General features: G+C 51.8%; 1 protein-coding gene across 3 annotated transcripts in view; it reads left to right on the top strand.

Moving 5' to 3' along the window:
• The window catches only part of COBL (cordon-bleu WH2 repeat protein), a 259,545-nt gene that overhangs the window by 52,078 nt on the left and 190,692 nt on the right, over positions 1-16,775 (top strand). Inside the window, exon 1 of one of the 3 annotated variants that reach the window (XM_060020107.1) lies at positions 8,952-9,269. The exons of 1 other annotated variant lie outside the window; for it this stretch is intronic. The gene's annotated coding sequence lies outside the window, so the exon portion shown is untranslated. Of the gene's footprint in view, positions 1-8,951; positions 9,270-9,317; positions 9,396-16,775 lie in introns of those variants that run through there. One more of the 3 variants, XM_060020106.1, reaches the window with a different exon arrangement.

Genomic DNA, 16,775 nt, shown 5'->3' with positions numbered 1-16,775 from the left:
GGAGGTATGTGGGGATGAAGTGGGTAACATAAAAGCAGGAGTGAGACTTTGTGAATGTTCCTTTTTATCTGGATTTGATTATGAACCACAGAGTGTTTTATGTATTCAGAGAACAAACTAGTATCAAAGAGGAAAGAAGGACATCGTAAAGTCAAATACAAACAGAAACGAATGAGCCTAACTCCATAACTTTGATAACACAACCACCCAGAATAAAGACTTTATTCTGATAATTTTTGAACAGAGTTTTCTGACTCTACATCTTTAGTGAAATATATATTAAGAACAAAAGAAGTGGCAAAAAACTTGGGGCTTTAGCTAGTTCAGTTATAGTTGATAGTGGTGTTGCTTTTGTAATTCTGAAATGATTTTGTAGCTATTGCAGGACAGCGCAGAAAAATCAAATGTATTGATGTTAGTGGGCACTGAGTTTGTAAGTGAAGGAGGAGAGGGCTACATGTGGTATGAATATTCTCTCCCTCTCTCTCTCTCTCTCTCTCTCTCCATATATATATATATGTACATACATACATACGTGTATACATCACTGTTTTTACAAATACATATGTATTTATATGCATAGGTATATGTAACAGTTACACTATCTATACTTTCCAACAGTTACACTGTACTTTCCTGCAGAGATCCGTGGAGCAACAAATTATTACAGTTGTTAAACAGGATAATCTTGTGCCAGAAAGCAAGAAAGTAGTCAAAGACGTATGGAACTATGTCAAAAAAGACCCAGAGTTGGCTTGATGGACCTTCTACTGACAAGAATAATTATAGTAATAGATGACAATGTATGCGATTTAAAAAATTCCTAAGTTCACAGTGTTACTCGAGGAAGAGAGAAGGGCGAAATGTCAGCTGAATAAATTCAGAAGAAACAATGCATTTAAACCATCTCCGTTTTGCCACTTTGAAGCAGGTAAGGATCACGAGGGGATGCTAAAATTGCTGGGTGAAAGTTTGTGGGACAGTTGGGTGTGCACACATCCTCCGCCTGGCCCCGCAAATTGCCTGCTACTTACGAAGGATAAAGCGTCACTTTGCAATGGAGCAGTCTGGGGACGAGGCCCTTAACCTGGTGCTCGTAACGCAACGGCTCCAGTACTGGGACAACCTGACATCATGTGCCTCTCGTGTAATGCCATGGGAAATGATCAATACTCCTCTGGAGCATTTTTGCCAGGACAGTTTTTCATCTGAATCTCATGAGGAGGAAACAATAGGACATACTGAGAACATTCTTCAAACAACTGCAGCGAAGTCCTCTGCAGAATTCAATGTCATAATTCTAAAAGTCATGTGGAAATGCAAGGGACCCAGAATAGACAAAACAATCTTGAAAAAGAAGGACAAAGTTGGAGGACTCACACTTTCCAATTTCAAAACCTACCACAAAACTCCAGTAATCAAGCCAGCGTAGTCAGACACGTGGATAGACTTAGAGCAATGGAACAGAATTCAGAGTGCAGAAGTAAACCCTTACATTTATGGTCAGTTGATTCTTGAAAAGGGTACCAGGTCCATTCAATGAGGAAAGAATAGTTTTTCAACAAGTGGTATTGGAATAACTGGATAACATGCAAAAGAACAAAGGGGGATCCCTTACTTACATGACACACAAAAATTAACTCTAAGTGGATCATACAACCAAATGAAAGAGGTAAAACTATTAAACTCTTAGAAGAAAACATAGGAGTAAATCGTTATTGGTCTTCGGTTAGGTAAAGCCTTTTTAGAAATGACACCAAAAGCACAAGCAAAAAAAATAAAATTAGATAAATTAGGTTTCATAAAAATTTTAAAAATCTGTGCTTCAAAGACTACCATCAAGAAAGTGAGATGACAACCCACAGAATAGGGGAAAATATTTGCAGATCATATAGTTGAGAAGGACTTGAATCCAACATACATGGAGAAATCTTACAACTCAACTATAAAAAGAGAAATAATCCAGTTGAAAAATGGCCAGAGAATATCTGCAGACATTTCTCCAGAAAAGATGTCCAAATGGCCAATAGGCACATGAAAAGATGCTCAGTGTCATGAGCTCTTAGGAAAATGCAAACCCAAACCACAATGAGATGCCACTTCACATTCCCTGGGATGGTTGTAATAAAGACAGACAACAACAAGTGTTACAGACATGGAGAAACTGGAAGCTTCAGACATTGCTGATAGGGGTGTACAATGTTGCAGCCACATCGAAAAATGGTTTGGCAGTTCTTCAAAATGTTAAACATGGATTAAGCATCTGACACAGCAATTCCAATCCTAGGTGGGAACATAGGAAACCATGTGTCCACACGAAAAAATGGACGCAAATGTTCATGGCAGCATTCTTCATCATAATCAAAAAGGAGCAGTGATACATTTGTAGGCACAAACTGCTTTGCTCTGGTCATCGTTAAAGCCACCTGGGGGGAGAAGTTCTCTGAGTGTGTATCCCCCTGTCACCTGCTGGCTGGATACAGGCTGGTGCTCTTTGGAAGGGGACAGCTTTGTGCATCAGCCTGCCAGTCCGTGGAGGCTTATGAAGGGAGTGTCGACTCTGCATTTCATTTTATTTTAATTTAATTTTGTTTTGTTTTACTCTATTCTATTTTACTTTATATTACTTTACTTATTTACTTTACTATTTTATTTTAATTAAAAATTTTAATGTAATGACTTTGTGTTATTTTATTTGAGCTATGATTGACATGCAACATTGTATTCGTTTTACGTGTACAACACAAGGATTTGATATATGTACACATATTGTGAAATGATCACAATAATGAGTCTAGTTAACAGCCGTCACTGCACGTCAGTATCATTTTTTTTCTTGTGATGAGAATGTTTACGATCTACTGTCTTAGCAGCAGTTCTGCATTTTACCTGATGGATGTGTTCCTCTTCTGGCTGGTGGAGGGCAAGGTGCAGGTCTGGTGACCGGGCAGTGATGCCTTGGAGCCCCATTGTTGGCTTTCTGATGAGTGGAGGAACCTCATCAGGGCAGCGACAAGGGGACAATAAATTAAAGTTCTTACTGAGGGCAAAAGTCAGAGCATAGAAAGGGAGAATCAGAGCACATAAGGTGGTGAAGAAATGTGCTCTGCTTTCAGCAGGAAGTTACCAACTTTATTACTTTAGGAAAACAGTGTAAAAGGAGTGGCATTGGAATCCTGTATGATGTAGTTCAGATGATCTGCCGTTGAAGAATTTAAGAAAAATTCATCTCAGGAGCCCTCACTCCACCCTCTGATAAAGCATGACTCTTTGTGTAAAAATGCATTTGCGCTGTTGCCCACACCTAAGTTGAGACTATTTCTAAAATAAAGATAATAACCTTTATCAAATTTGTCTGCAATATTTTTCAGAGTTTGCATGGGAACATCAACTATTTTTGTTGTCAAACTTAAATTTCAGGAATTTACATAATATTTACACTGAATTCACATTCAGCTTTTTGGGCATCTGTCCTGCTGGAGGGGTGATGACGGAATTTCCAGGATGCCTTGTACTTTTCTTGTTTGCTGTTTTCACCTCACTCCCTTCCCTGTCAAAGGCTAGGGCTTCCCTGGTGGCGCAGTGGTTGAGAGTCCGCCTGCCGATGCAGGGGACACGGGTTCGTGCCCCGGTCCGGGAAGATCCCACATGCCGCGGAGCGGCTGGGCCCGTGAGCCATGGCCGCTGAGCCTGCGCATCCGGAGCCTGTGCTCCGCAACGGGAGAGGCCGCAACAGTGAGAGGCCTGCGTACCGCAAAAAACAAAACAAAACAAAAAAAAACAAAACCCAAGCTCCTTTGGTTTTGACCCAATTTACTCAGCAAATGAATTCACACAGTTCAAGCTTCTTCAACATCTGTATACATCTTATATAGAACATGGGTTGCAGTTTGCTCTGTTCGGAGGTGGTATTTTTGGTGTCGTCAATTAAAGACAGCATCCGGAACCATGCCATGGTGGTGTGTTTTGGTGGTGTTTCGCTTGGTGTTGCGGACCCTGTCTGGGAGGTGGATGGTGTTGGAAGAAAGCCCAGCTTCCCGTGACTTTGGTGGTGCGTGCATGCATCCTGCTAGCCCGCCTGGGCCGGGCAGGCCCAGCTCTCCGGACGGTTAGCTGTCCACTTGGGGAAGAGGAACCAAGGAAGGTGCCCGGCCAGGAAGGGACCAGGCCTGCAGCAGCCTCGCCGGGTGCCGGGTGCAGGAGTGGGGAACACGAGGTCCCCTGGGCCAGTGAACTGGCAGTCGGAGGAGGGAGGGGAACGTTGCCTTTACCAGTGGGAGTGTCAGTGCTTGGTTGCTGTGCTGGGATTAAAATGATTCCCAAAGAAACTGGTGCGTCTGCCGGGAAATAAGCAAGAGCTGTGTGTGAAACGTGCGCTGAGCTTTGAACAAGCCCGTGGGTCACTCACACAAATGATGGAGTGTCTTTAGGCCTGTGCTGTGGCCCCGCTTCCAATGGGTCAGCTCCCCCAAGAAGGGAGCCTGTGGGGCTGGGCGTCCAGCAGAGCTGCCCTGTGCCCAGCCCTGGGAGAATTGGGTTCAGCAGCCCTTTCCGGGGGTGTGTCCTCTCACACTCTGTGGAAACACACCCGCACGCGTGCACGCACACACTCACACGGGTAGAGTCCTAGGGAAAAGCCTAGAAGGAGGGCAAACATCTGGTTATTTCTGAGGAAGTGGATCGGGGACAGTGAGAATAGGACAGTTTGGTGTGTGTGTGCTGTGTTCTCTTTCATACTGTTTACATTTGTATGACGAGCATATAGTTAAACTTCCAAGAGATCCGATGATTGCAGCCCCTACGTATTTTGGGTGGTTTGCAGTTCACGTGTGTAATGCTCCCGACCCTGGGAGAGGGGTGACTCCCGCCACCCCTGTCACCCCTACATAGCCTCTGTGAACCCGAGGCCCAGGGTGGTGGAGGTGGAGTGACTCCCAGGCCACCGAGCCAGTGGGCGGGGCAAAACCAGAGCCGTGGGCTCCAGGGCCCCCATCACTCTGCTGCTTCTCAGGGTTTGTACCACAAAGGGTCAAAACCCTTCACCTTGGGGACAGCTTCCCGCTGGCTCCTCTGCACTCTGCTGGCCTTGCGCCGACATCAGTTTCAGCCATGCTTTGACCATCTGTCCTCAGTGGGACCAAGCGAACTGTCCGTGCATCCTGGCAGCGTCTCCCCGGGCACAGCTGTCCGCACTTGACCTGGGCAGCCCTGGTCCCGTGCTTTCCTGTCGCTCACTCCTGGGGCCTGGTGAACTGGGGCTGCTTCCTGGGCTCTGGACTCCCCCTTGTAGCCGTCACCAGGGCATCCTCTGTGCTGGGCGTCCTGTTGGATGAGTCGGTCCACGCAGAGGTGTTAAGGCCTCAGACAAGGGCTCCTGGAGAGGAGGGGCCTCAGAAAGACCCCGGGTGCAGGGTCAGGGCCCAGGGTCGGGGCACAGCCCTCTCCCTGCCGTCAAGGGGGTCAACTGCGGGTGTCACCTCTGTGCACCTGTGCCATGAAATCCAGTCACCAGTATCTACAAAACGCACTGGCTTAGGTCCTGGCAGGGTTTCAGCCATGTTCAAACCCCAAGTTGATGTTTTTTGTTTGTTTCTGGATCTCAGGAACCTTAAGATCATAAAATTAAAGAGCAGCAAGGGGTGGCTCTGAAATGTCATTGTGTGATTTCACAGGAGGTGCAGAGGGGGCGTGGCCAGCCCACACCAGCCTGCACGTGAACGCAGCTGCCCAGTTCACGGCCACTCTAGAACTTTCTGGCACCTTCTCTATACTGTTCATTGTGGAGGGGAATTCAGCCAGGGCAGCCTGTGGTATCCCATGAGAGGGAGTCAGGCCCTGAAGGACTACAGGACATGACAGGGAAACCTCATGAGAACCAGCAAATGAGGGCAGTGAGGCTTCAGGGCCTCACTGTTACCTTTCCGAAATGTGTGGAATGAGGAAATATTTATTTTATACATGACGGTGTGACTGCCAGACTGTTGAACCTCTTTCTTTCTCTCCTTGTCATAATCTTACTTTGTCAGGTGTCCAGACTTCCATTTCAGAAGGCGTCTAATTTCATACTTATTTTTATGCAACATTATTATTTTTTAAATAGGAAATTAGCTTATTTCTCTGCGTCCTTGAGCAGGAACCAATTACTTAAAATGCCAATCAGAAGTTATGGAAATATAGCCAAGAAGCTGTGCACATAAAGTCACTCGGTGATCACAGATGCTTTCGTTATTTTGTTAATTTGCGGAACCCTTGAACCCACACGGGCACTCCGTGGTTGCGTTGATGGACAAGTGTAGTTCTGAGTGAATGTTGATGGACATTTTCATTTCCAACAAGAAAGACAAAGATGAAACAATGAATGCTGGAATTTCACACTTGCCTCAGTGGTGTGAGACTTCCTTGCTGAATTGGATGGAGTCTATGAATTCTACCAGAAACTTTCCTTGAACTGTTACGCTATCCACAGTGTAAAGGCTACACACGGAACGCCCTTTTGTCTAATAGGCATCATGAAGATTTTCTCCATCATTTTCTTAATAAGTTTAGACTAGAGGTTGGCAAACTATGGCCAAGGGGCTGGATCCTCTTTTGGGACAGCCTGCAATCTAAGGATGTCCTTGAAATTTTTAAATGAGTTTTGAAAAAACAAAAGGTGAGTAATATTTTGTGACACAGGAAAGCTATATGAAATCCAAGTTCAGTGTCCATAAAGGAAGTTTTATGGGAACACAAATTATTCATTTCCGTGTGGTTCTCAAGCCGGGAGAGCCGTGGAGTAAAGCAATTGCAGCAAAGACCAAACGGCCCACAGAGACCCAAATATTTACTATCTGGCTGTTTCTGGAGAATGTTTGCTGACCCCGGGTCTGGACCGTCAACAGAGCAGCAAAGGGCACCCTTATCTGTAGCATTTGCCCGTTTCCGTGGTGAAGACAAGATAGCATGGCTGTTTCTGAACGCACAGCTGGAGGAGGGGCAGCAGCCACCATCCGCAGTGGCTGCAATTCTGTGAACAACCTCAAGGGCAGAGATGACAGTAAAACAGTTAGGGGGCCGTAAGTGCTGAGTGTTTCTTGCCCTTGTTTCTAATATAGTTTATTGAATCATAAGCGATAAAAATTTAATGTCTAATAATGAGTGACTGCTGGAGGCAGCCCCCGGGCACCCCTGGGGAGGGGCGCCCCCGGGATGGAGGGAGGCCGGGTGGAGGTGTGGCTCCCTCCGCCTGGGATCCTTCATGGGAGAAGGATTTCCCGGATCTTTAGGGACAAGGCAGAGATGCCTGGGATGAGAGGGGAGAGTTCTCTGCAGAGGAAAGCGTGGTGGTAAGTGGTGGCCCACGGATTCAGGGTCCTGGACTGGAGCCTGGCGGCTGGGGGGCTGGGGGCTGCTGGATGCTCCCCAAACTGGATCCTTGAGTAGGAAACACAGAAAAGACTGGCTGGTGTGTATTTAAAGCCGACATATTCTTTTTCTTTGCTTTAACTTAACAAGATAGAGCATTTCAGTTTGCGGAGAGATATGGCATGAGTGTGACCCCAAATGGGTGCCCTGGTCCTCTCGCTCTGTCTCTGCAGCTGAGGGTCAGGGCTGATAGATTCTCATCCTCTGGCCATGTCGGCCTGCCAGCCTCCAGCATTTGCTGGTGTCCTGCTCTCAGGAAAATTGGGAGAAACCGAGCGTTTCCCCCCGCCTTCCCCCGAGGATAAGAAAGGTCCTGGAAAGCTGAGTTGGATGCTGTGCTTTTTTCAGCGCTGGAGGGCAAAGAATGACCCCTGTGTAGGTTACAGCTGTCTGCCCTGGGATGCAGCTTTGAGACTGAAAAGGGGCTTTGACGTGGAAAGTGAGAAATCCGCCCCCTCTCGTTAGAGGGGCTTTCCCGGGAAGGTGCACGTGCTGAGGGCCTCTTAGAGAAACCCCAGCAAGGGCAGGGTCTTGGTCTGATGGGGCCGGGCTTGGGAGGGGGCTGAAGGGCAAGGCCCACGGAGAGGTCCAGCTGTCCCTGCTCCAGAGGAAGGACCCTCACTGCCCGAAACTTGCCAACTGTGAACGTTAGTCACAGGGCTTTCGTGTGGGTAAATGTTAGGTGACCTACCTGGGGAGCCAGGGAGGCTCTCAAAGCCGGCTGGTCATGGCTATGTGGACTCTGCCCTCACGGGGAAGTCTGACCCCCGACCTGGGCAGGGAACAGGGCCTGGAGTCCGTCCACTGTCAGCTTCGTGACCACCTAGGTGGGTGGAATTTCTTCCTCCTGCCTGACTCCCATGTGTCTGTGGTCCTGGAGGGGAGTCAGGCAGGAGTCCTGGCAGCCTGAGGTGTCAACAAAGGCACCTGTGACATCAGCCATCCCTCCCTGGGCTGCACGTTGGGGTCTTAGCAGACTACCCACAGCTTTGAAACAGAAGATGACCCTCAATCTTCTAGGACTTAACTCCTCCTTGGGGACCTGGTCATTACCTAAAGCACCCTGTAAATATTGCCCTATTCTAATACATCTTTTGTTTTCTTTGCTAACATGTTAATGTTTCTGAAAGAACGGCAGCTCTTGAAAGTTAATGCTTTTTCCCTAGGTGTCCCAGAATGGACAAAATACAATGATAATTCTATATGTTTTGGTAATACCACATTCAGGTTTCAGAAGCTAGTGACAGAATTGTGGGGATGCACAGCATAATTTGTTACTACAGCCTTTTCTATTCTATAAGTGACAACAATGATAGAGGGACTTAATTGATCTCCATATAGTTTAGGTGTATTGACATCAGCAAAGCTTAACTGTGAATTCAGCTGAAACATCTTAGCTGAGTTCATTTTTCAGCATTATTGCTAGCTGCATTTTAAGTGGTTTTTGTAAATTTTCAGTGTAACTTTCTGTTGAACATAGTGGGAAAACTGTGGACAAATCGTTGTGAGGATGTAGAGAAGGGTGTAGCTTTGTTCAAAAGCTTTATTTTTCCTATTAACAGGTTGGAATCAAGCTGGAAAGCATATTAAGTTTTAACTTCTAAGAGTCACTAACGAGTGCCAATTGGCTTCGCTGAGATCTGGGTAAACACTGACGAGGCTGTGGGGATTGGATGGGGGATTCTGGACCCCAGGGAAGGAGAGCTCCGCCGAGCTTTAGGTTACAAAAGACTTCGGGCTCCAGGCACCCAGCTGGACCTCTTGCTTCCTCATTTCGGTTTTGATTTGAAAGGAGCAAAGAGCAAGGAATAGCGGTTGTCGGAACTGGGGAAAGGGGCTCCTCCCAGGACCAGCTCGGAGGCCAGGTGGGCAGCCAGGTATAGCGTTGGTGCCGACCCAGTGTGCGGGACAGAATGAGGTGGTCGCCAGCCCAGCACATCCCTGGCGGGCTCAGACTTCAAGAGGGAGCCGCTGCCACCCTGAGTCAGGAAGTGAGTCCAGGCTGGGGAGGGGCTTGGGGTTGGGGGGCGGGACTGGCTGCCATGGGGCTGGATCATGAGACAGGTGCGAGGTGGGCTTGTATCCCCGAGTGCGTCCGTGTGCCAGATGCCTCGGTCACTTTATTTTACGTGCTGTGCCCCTCACTGCGGGGCGGGGTGGGGGGGAGCTGCCCCTGGTCCTCTTCCCAGGAGAGGCATCTGAGCTGCAGGGGGACAGCTGGTGTGGAGCCGACCCGGGACCCAAGCGGCGCCCCGCCCCCCACCCCCAGTGCCCACATTCCTTTGTGTGGCGCTGTCTGAACTGAGGCTCGTCCGAGGGGCTGCGAGCTTGCATCTGCTACACGACAGGGTGTCAGCTGTCAGTCCCGAGCTGCTTTGTTCGGAAGGGGACAGGTGTCTAGGTTCTTTCAAGCCTGCTCGCCCGGGAGGGCAGTCCCCACCCAGCACCACTGCTCCCCTCCCTGGGGGGGCCCCCTCCAGTCCTCCCCATAAGCCTGCCGACTGCAGCCACTGGCTGAGGTTCTCTGTGCTGGAAGAATTCATCGTCTCTTCCTCTGCACATCTCATAAGATCCTGCTTTCTCCGTCTGTAATCCCCCCACGTCTGAATCCCCCGTTGTATTTTGAGTCCTTTGCAAACAGGAACCGGGTTTTCTCATTTGTAGACCTTCCCACACTCCCTGTGAGGCCTCTGCACCCCACTGGGCAGGAGGGTGAGTCCTGACGGGTCTCTGTGGACGGCCTGGCAGGTTGGAAGTTTGGATTTCAGGAAGCACCCCTTTTCTTCTCTCAGAAGACAAACCGAGCAGACTAGGCCCCGCTTACTTGAAAGAGGCCCTTGCCTGCTGGAGAGGGCAGTTCCTAGTTTGGGGAGACACCTGAGTTTCTGCTAAGTTTCTCCTTGATGCTTAGAAAGTCAAAGGCTTTTTGTTCAGCCAGACTGACGTGTTCTGGCTTTGGGGTGGGCCTGGGTGTGGAATGGTGGCCGGAAGAGCCCAGAGCAGGGGTAGCTGGGCTGGGGAGGCTGGCCGGCCCCCTACCCTGGCAGGCCCCAGGGGCTGGACCGTCAGGGCTGCCCGTGTTTGGCCGTGACCGACTTCTGTAGTGTGCTCTCCGGTCTCTCTCTTAAAGAAGGGGTCCCACACTGTGGGCCCTCCAACCAGGCTCTGCCCCAGGCCCGTGGTTTGGGAGGCTGGGAGCTGTCCTAGGTGGTGGGCAGAGGGACAGCTTTTCGAGGTCAGACATCAAAGACTCCCTTTCAGGTGCTTGGCTTTGAGTCGAGGGGATGTGATTGCTCCCTGGAAAACACGGACTTGCAGTAAAAATTCTGGTGTCCACCCCAGCTTTTCGATCTGGCGTTTGAGGTGGATGGAGGCTAAAGGCGGGACCAAGACAGATCCCCTCAGAGGTGGGAGGAGGGCGGTGGGCTAGTTCAGCGACGCAAAGGAGGACCTGCCTCCCCACTTCCTTTCCACAAGGGGACGAGACCCCAGAGGCCCCCGTCCAGCGCTGGGTGGATGGGCCATTAGCCCTGGGTTCCACAAGCATGGCGTTTCCCCACCGTCTCTGCTTCGGACCCTGGGTGTCAGGGGGCAGGCCTGGCCCCTCAGCTCTGCACCCGCCAGCGGGTGGTGCAGGCCTGAAGGTGCCAGTTGTGCGGCCTGGGAGGGGCTGATCCAGCAGAGCGTGGAGGCTCCCAGCTCAGCTTTCCCAGCGCAGGGATCGGCCGCAGGGCCCAGGCCCTATTTTGAGAAACAGTTCACAAGGAGGTTATCAAGTGTCACACTTTCAAAGGAGAATTAAAGGCACCCAGCGCTTAGCTCTGAACCCAGGAAAGGTCCCTATAAGAAACAAACTGACCCCTGGCCTCTATTTCTTTTTAAACTTTATCAAAAGTATTTTATTTTTTTTACTGTAAGTTAACAGTTTTTGTGGTAATATCTACCCCCTAAATTTCCAAATTTAAGACCAGTCTTAATTGATATGAGCATGGTGCCCTAATGTCACCGACATGGGTAATGCCCAGTGGACCTTCTTGGTTTTTTGTACTGCTCTCTTCCTCACAGTTAAAAATCAAGAAGCCGGCCTCTATTTCTGCCTGTGCTTTCCTGCCTTCATTCTCTGCTGTCTTTACTGAAGGCGTCTTTGAAAGTAAAATAATGTCAGCCTAAAGAAAGTGCTATTTCCTTGTATTGTGGGCAGTGAAAATTCTATTTATAACAGCGGCAGACCTAAGACCGCGAGGTGAGTACGGTTGAGGCAGCAGGTACACACTTTAGGCGTTTTTATAGCAAATCTGCAGTTTGTCTGCGGGAACCTCCCAATGATAATGAAGGCGTGAAGACTCAGGCCCAGAGATCAGAGCTTCTCTGGGAGGCAGACATCAGGCGAGGGGCATCGGCGACCATGGTTGGGTGAGTTAGTGGACTCCACTGAAGGGAGTCGGGTTCGTTTTCCCGAGAAATTCTCAGGGCTCTATTCCGTCCCAATCAGTTAGTAGCTGTGCTGAAAGCTGGCTCATCGGATTTCACTGCTTTTCAGTTATTTACAAAAGTAAGTAGAAACGGAGCAGTCGTATCAGCAAGCCAAGGGATGCATTTCAGAGCGTGTGGCGTCCCAGCTAGCTTCTTGCTCTGCCTTTTTTATCTCGGGATTCCTACTCAGTTTCGCTCTTTTTTTTCACACTTTGCCGGGAGGAACTTAATACCGACCTGCTCCTTTTTTTTTCCCACTGAAGGGAAAAAACATAGCCGTATGGCTTGTTGAAAGCCAATCACTGTCTACTTGTGACGGATGGCGTATTGGTATTTCCTGCCCCTTGCCAGCTCTGTCAGTGAATCGGGAGGAAAACCATAGGTTTTGCCATAGGTCTTTCGAGCTGAAATCAGTGCTAATTTGGCCAGCGTGTGCTTTTGGAGGCTGGTGTGAAACCAAGGGGTTTTCTGTCACGACAGATAATTAGATGTCTGTTGTAACCCCCCAAATGTGCTTAAACCATGAAGAGTTTTTTTGTTTTTGCGGTACGCGGGTCTCTCACTGTTGTGGCCTCTCCCGTTGCGGAGCACAGGCTCCGGCCGCGCAGGCTCAGCGGCCATGGCTCACGGGCCCAGCCGCTCCGCGGCATGTGGGAACTTCCCAGACCAGGACACGAACCCGTGTCCCCTGCATCGGCAGGCGGACTCTCAACCACTGCGCCACCAGGGACGCCCAAGAGTTTTGTTTTAATTAATGTTTGTCATCGTTTATTCTGCATATTCAGTAATGGAATTGCTGTTTGTATTTATATTCTCTGATAGCTCTTGTGTCATAGACTATTTGCCGTTTCCATAGTGACGTGTTGTATAATTTATCCTGATCATCTCTGTAATTACCTGTTACGTATCACCTTGATCACTGAACTTGCACACAGCCTACCTGGTAGTTTCACAGGATATAGCTACTAATGGCCAGACAGCCCAGGAAGAAATTTAATAAACATGTAGGAGAAAGTCATAAAAATCTCTGCTGGTTTTATCCTTTGGGAAATAAGAATAGCCGTGCTACCAGACCTCGGGGACGTGCTGGGTGGTGCCGGGTTGCTGCTGGGCTCAGCTGTCCAGACCCTCAGTATGGCTCCTCCCCGATCCTTCCAGAACCACATTCAGGTGGGTGTTGGCAAATTCCAAATTCTGCTCTCCAGGAAGAAACTAGGTCTTCATGACGGTCCTTTACTTTCTTTCTTTTTTTTTTACTGCTCTCCTTCCTTCTCATTTTTGGCCCATTCCCATTTTTTTACGAAGAAAACGATGATGGGGCTTCCCTGGTGGCGCAGTGGTTGAGAGTCCGCCTGCCGATGCAGGGGACACGGGTTCGTGCCCCGGTTCGAGAAGATCCCACGTGCCGCGGAGCGGCTAGGCCCGTGAGCCGTGGCCGCTGAGCCTGCGCGTCCGGAGCCTGTGCTCCGCAACGGGAGAGGCCCGCGTACCGCAAAAAAAAAAAAAAAAAGAAAACGATGATGAAGATGAGGGTGTGCAGCCCGTTTGTGGAACGGGTCGGACCCGTGGACATCGTATGGAATCCATCAGTCAGCGCGTGTCAGGCCTCTGCCATCCTCTCCTCCTGGACTATGTCTCGGGCAGGTCCCATAGCCTCTAGTCTTGTCGCCCACCAGAACGGTCTCATTTGTCAGATGTTAAGAAATGCAGTTCCGTAGCCCCTCACCCTGGCCTCCCCACTCACCGTGGCACCACTGGGGAGGCCGCTGCCCCGTCCACTGTCAGGCTCCTCTTCGGGCCCCTGGGTGCTGCCCCATGGCCTGGGTGCGGGGCAGACAGTAGAGGAAGAAGCCGGCACTTGTCCCTCCTGGGTGCTCTGTGCTCTTCCCTTGCTACCCGGTCAGTGCACCCTTGGGTGCAGCAGGCACCCTGCTGCCCTGTCCTTCTGTGGGGCTCATCTGTGAGTGTCCAGGGACTTTGGCCCTTCAGCTCCTGCTTCGTGGGCCCCAGCCCTGGTGGGCAGCTCCACGTCCAGGTGCCTCCCTCTGGGGGGTCGAGCCCTGCAGCATCCACCTGCCCCAGGAACTGGGAGTCCAGTCCGTAGGCTCCGACCAGTGGGCCTGCAGGTTGCCCATCATTGACCCTCTCTGTCACCTGCTGACCTGGCAGCTCCGGCCAGCCTCCCTCCCAATCTCGTGAGGCAGCAAACAGGCATCATTTTTGGTTCCTGAACTTCCCCAGCCCCAGGGACACGCATCCCAGCGCTCCCGGGCAGCCCCAGGCCTGCAATTCTGCAGCTCCACGCGCGTCGGCCCCCAGCCCAGCCCTGTGTGTGGCTCTGTGGTTTGAGGCGGGGTAGCCAAGCGCCGGATGGTGGGGAGTGGGTAGGGCGCAGTGATGTCCCACTAGCCTGCCACGCTGGCGATAGAGACCCTTTGTTTCCTGGTGACATCTCTCTTCTCTGTGGAGGGGGGATGGGCAGCAGGTGGGATTTCCTCTATGCCAGGACCTGCAGGGGGACCAGGGTGGGGTCCTCATCCCAGTGTGAGGCATCGTGGTGGTGTGAGATCGGGAGGGTCCCATTCCACCCTGCACTATGATGGTTACCAGCTGGGGGCGCAGACACCAGGCCCTGAGCTCGGGCCTGCAGAGAGTGAGTCACTGCATCTTTATATGAGCCCGTTATTGGAGGAGGAGATGGACGTTGCATACCCTGTGCAAGGTCACGTGGTGAGCGGTGATGCTGAGATGTGAGCCTGGGTGCTGTCCACCCTCTCCCTGTCATTCCTTTGGGGTCCTCTCTCCCACTCACCCCTTCGACTCCCACCCCCACCCTGGCCACGGGCACGGTTGAGTCCTGTGACTCTCCTTCTCAACCTCACTCGTGCACTCGCCAGTGAGGGACTCACGGATGGGACGGCCTGGGTGGGGAACCTCAGCCTGTGTGCGGAGCACCAAGGTTCAGGTAAGCCCAGTGAGGGTGACCTGGGGGCGTGGCAGAAACAGTGCTGGGATGGAGGCATCGCAGGTGGAGAAGTCTGGGGTTAACCCAGCAGGCAGTGGGGACCGCTGAGGGCTTTGCACCAGGAGGGTGGTTGGAAGGAGCTGTCCTTGAGGAAGGCTCCTCTCAGACTGTGGGGATGGGACTCAAGGTGTGCAGGGCAGGTGAAGGAGGAGATTCCTTAGTGTCTACGGTAAGAGTCCCCGAGAGAGGACAGTGACCTGAGTAAGGATGCAGCAGGAGGAGACAGGCTGAGCCTGGCCAAGAGGGAGCTTGGCACAGCCTTTGGGAGAGTAGAAGGAGGAGAGGAGGGGGAGGGGAGGGGAGGAGAGGAGGGGGAGGAGAGGAAGAAGGAGGGGAGGAGGGGGAGAGGAGGGGGAGGGGAGGAAGAAGGAGGAAAGGGGGAGGGGAGGAGGGAGAGGGGAGGAGGGGGAGGGGAGGAAGGGGAGGGGAGGAGGGGGAGAAGAGGAGGGGGAGGGGAGGAGGGGGAGAAGAGGAGGGGGAGGAGGGGAAGGGGAGGAGAGGAGGGGAAGGGGAGGAGGGAGAGGAGAGGAAGAAGGAGGAGAGGAGAGGGAGAGAAGGAGGGGAGGAGGGGGAGGGGAGGAAGGAGGAGGAGAGGAGGGGGAGAGGAGGGGAAGGGGAGGAAGAAAGAGGAGAGGAGGGGGAGGGGAGGAGGGGAAGGGGAGGAGGGGGAGGGGAGGAGAGGAGGAAGGAGGAGAGGAGCGGGGAGAGGAGGGAGAGAGGAGAGGGAGGAGAGGAGGGGGGAGAGGAGGGGGTGGAGAGGAGAGGGAGGAGAGGAGGGGGAGGGGAGGAGGGGGAGGAGAGGAAGAAGGAGGAGAGGAGGGGGAGGGGAGGAGGAGGGGAGGAAGAAGGAGGAGAGGAAGAGGAGGAGAGGAAGAAGGAGGAGAGGAGGGGAGGAGAGGAGAGGAGGGGGAGAGGAGGGGGAGGAGATGACAATGCAGTAGAAGATACTGAAGCACTAACCTAAAAGGAGAGGTGGCAGAGAACGTGTTGCCTGGAGGGGCTCTTTGTCGGGCTTCTAACGTCTAGAAGCCAGCAGACTTGCACAGTCTCTGGAGGTGGTGGGCGTGAGATGGTGGCAGGTGTGGATGAGGCCTCACTGCAGTGCGGAAGCTCAGAGGACATGGCGTCTCACTGGGGGGCTCCTGGGGGGCGGCACACTCCTTGCTTCCTTGGAGCTGTGCTGCACTGGCTGTGCCTCCCCTTGCGGGGAAGGAAGTCGACCAGAACAATGGGGGCTGCTGGCCGGAGGCAGGAAGCTCAGGTGACTTTGCAGCTCAGGCAGAGCTGACTGTGGGGTCCCGAAGCGGGAGGGTGTTGTCCTGACAGCCAGATCCCTTCATCCAAGCCCACCGCCCCCTCGCTGGGACCCTTGGGCGCTGCGGCCTCGTGGCGCGTCTGCCACCTTATCTGTTTGGCAGCTCGTCTGTGATCCTGGGACAGTGATATTTGGTAGAAACTGAATATGGCCTTCAAGCCTGAGAAGCCTCACTACCGCTACCGCACGGAGTGTGGCTGCAGGAACACAGCGGGCTTCTGACGACATAGCTTCTGGGGGGAAGAAAAGAAAAAGAAAGGCTCTTCAGCCACAGAAGGTGCTGAATCGTGCCTGGGACATGGGAAGGCTTGCTTCAGGCAGAGTCAGCAAATGCTTGGTCGCACAAGGCTGGTGAGCCACGGTGAGGGTCTGACTTGTGTCTCAAAGAATAATTACGCCTCTCCCCGACGGACCACCTGCGACGTCCGTGCCGGCAGCTCCGAGAAGGTGGTGGGCGTGCTTTGTCGGAAGGAGGCGGGTAGCTGCCAGGCACCCTTGCTGAAGACACAGCTCTGCTCTTCCTCCCAGATCGTTCGGTCCTTTTCAGTTTGTTTTCTG

The sequence above is a fragment of the Delphinus delphis genome, chromosome 9 (genome assembly GCF_949987515.2).
Source record: "Delphinus delphis chromosome 9, mDelDel1.2, whole genome shotgun sequence".
In the NCBI taxonomy this organism is placed as follows: domain Eukaryota; kingdom Metazoa; phylum Chordata; class Mammalia; order Artiodactyla; family Delphinidae; genus Delphinus; species Delphinus delphis.
This window is presented reverse-complemented; position numbering and strand designations above follow the sequence as displayed.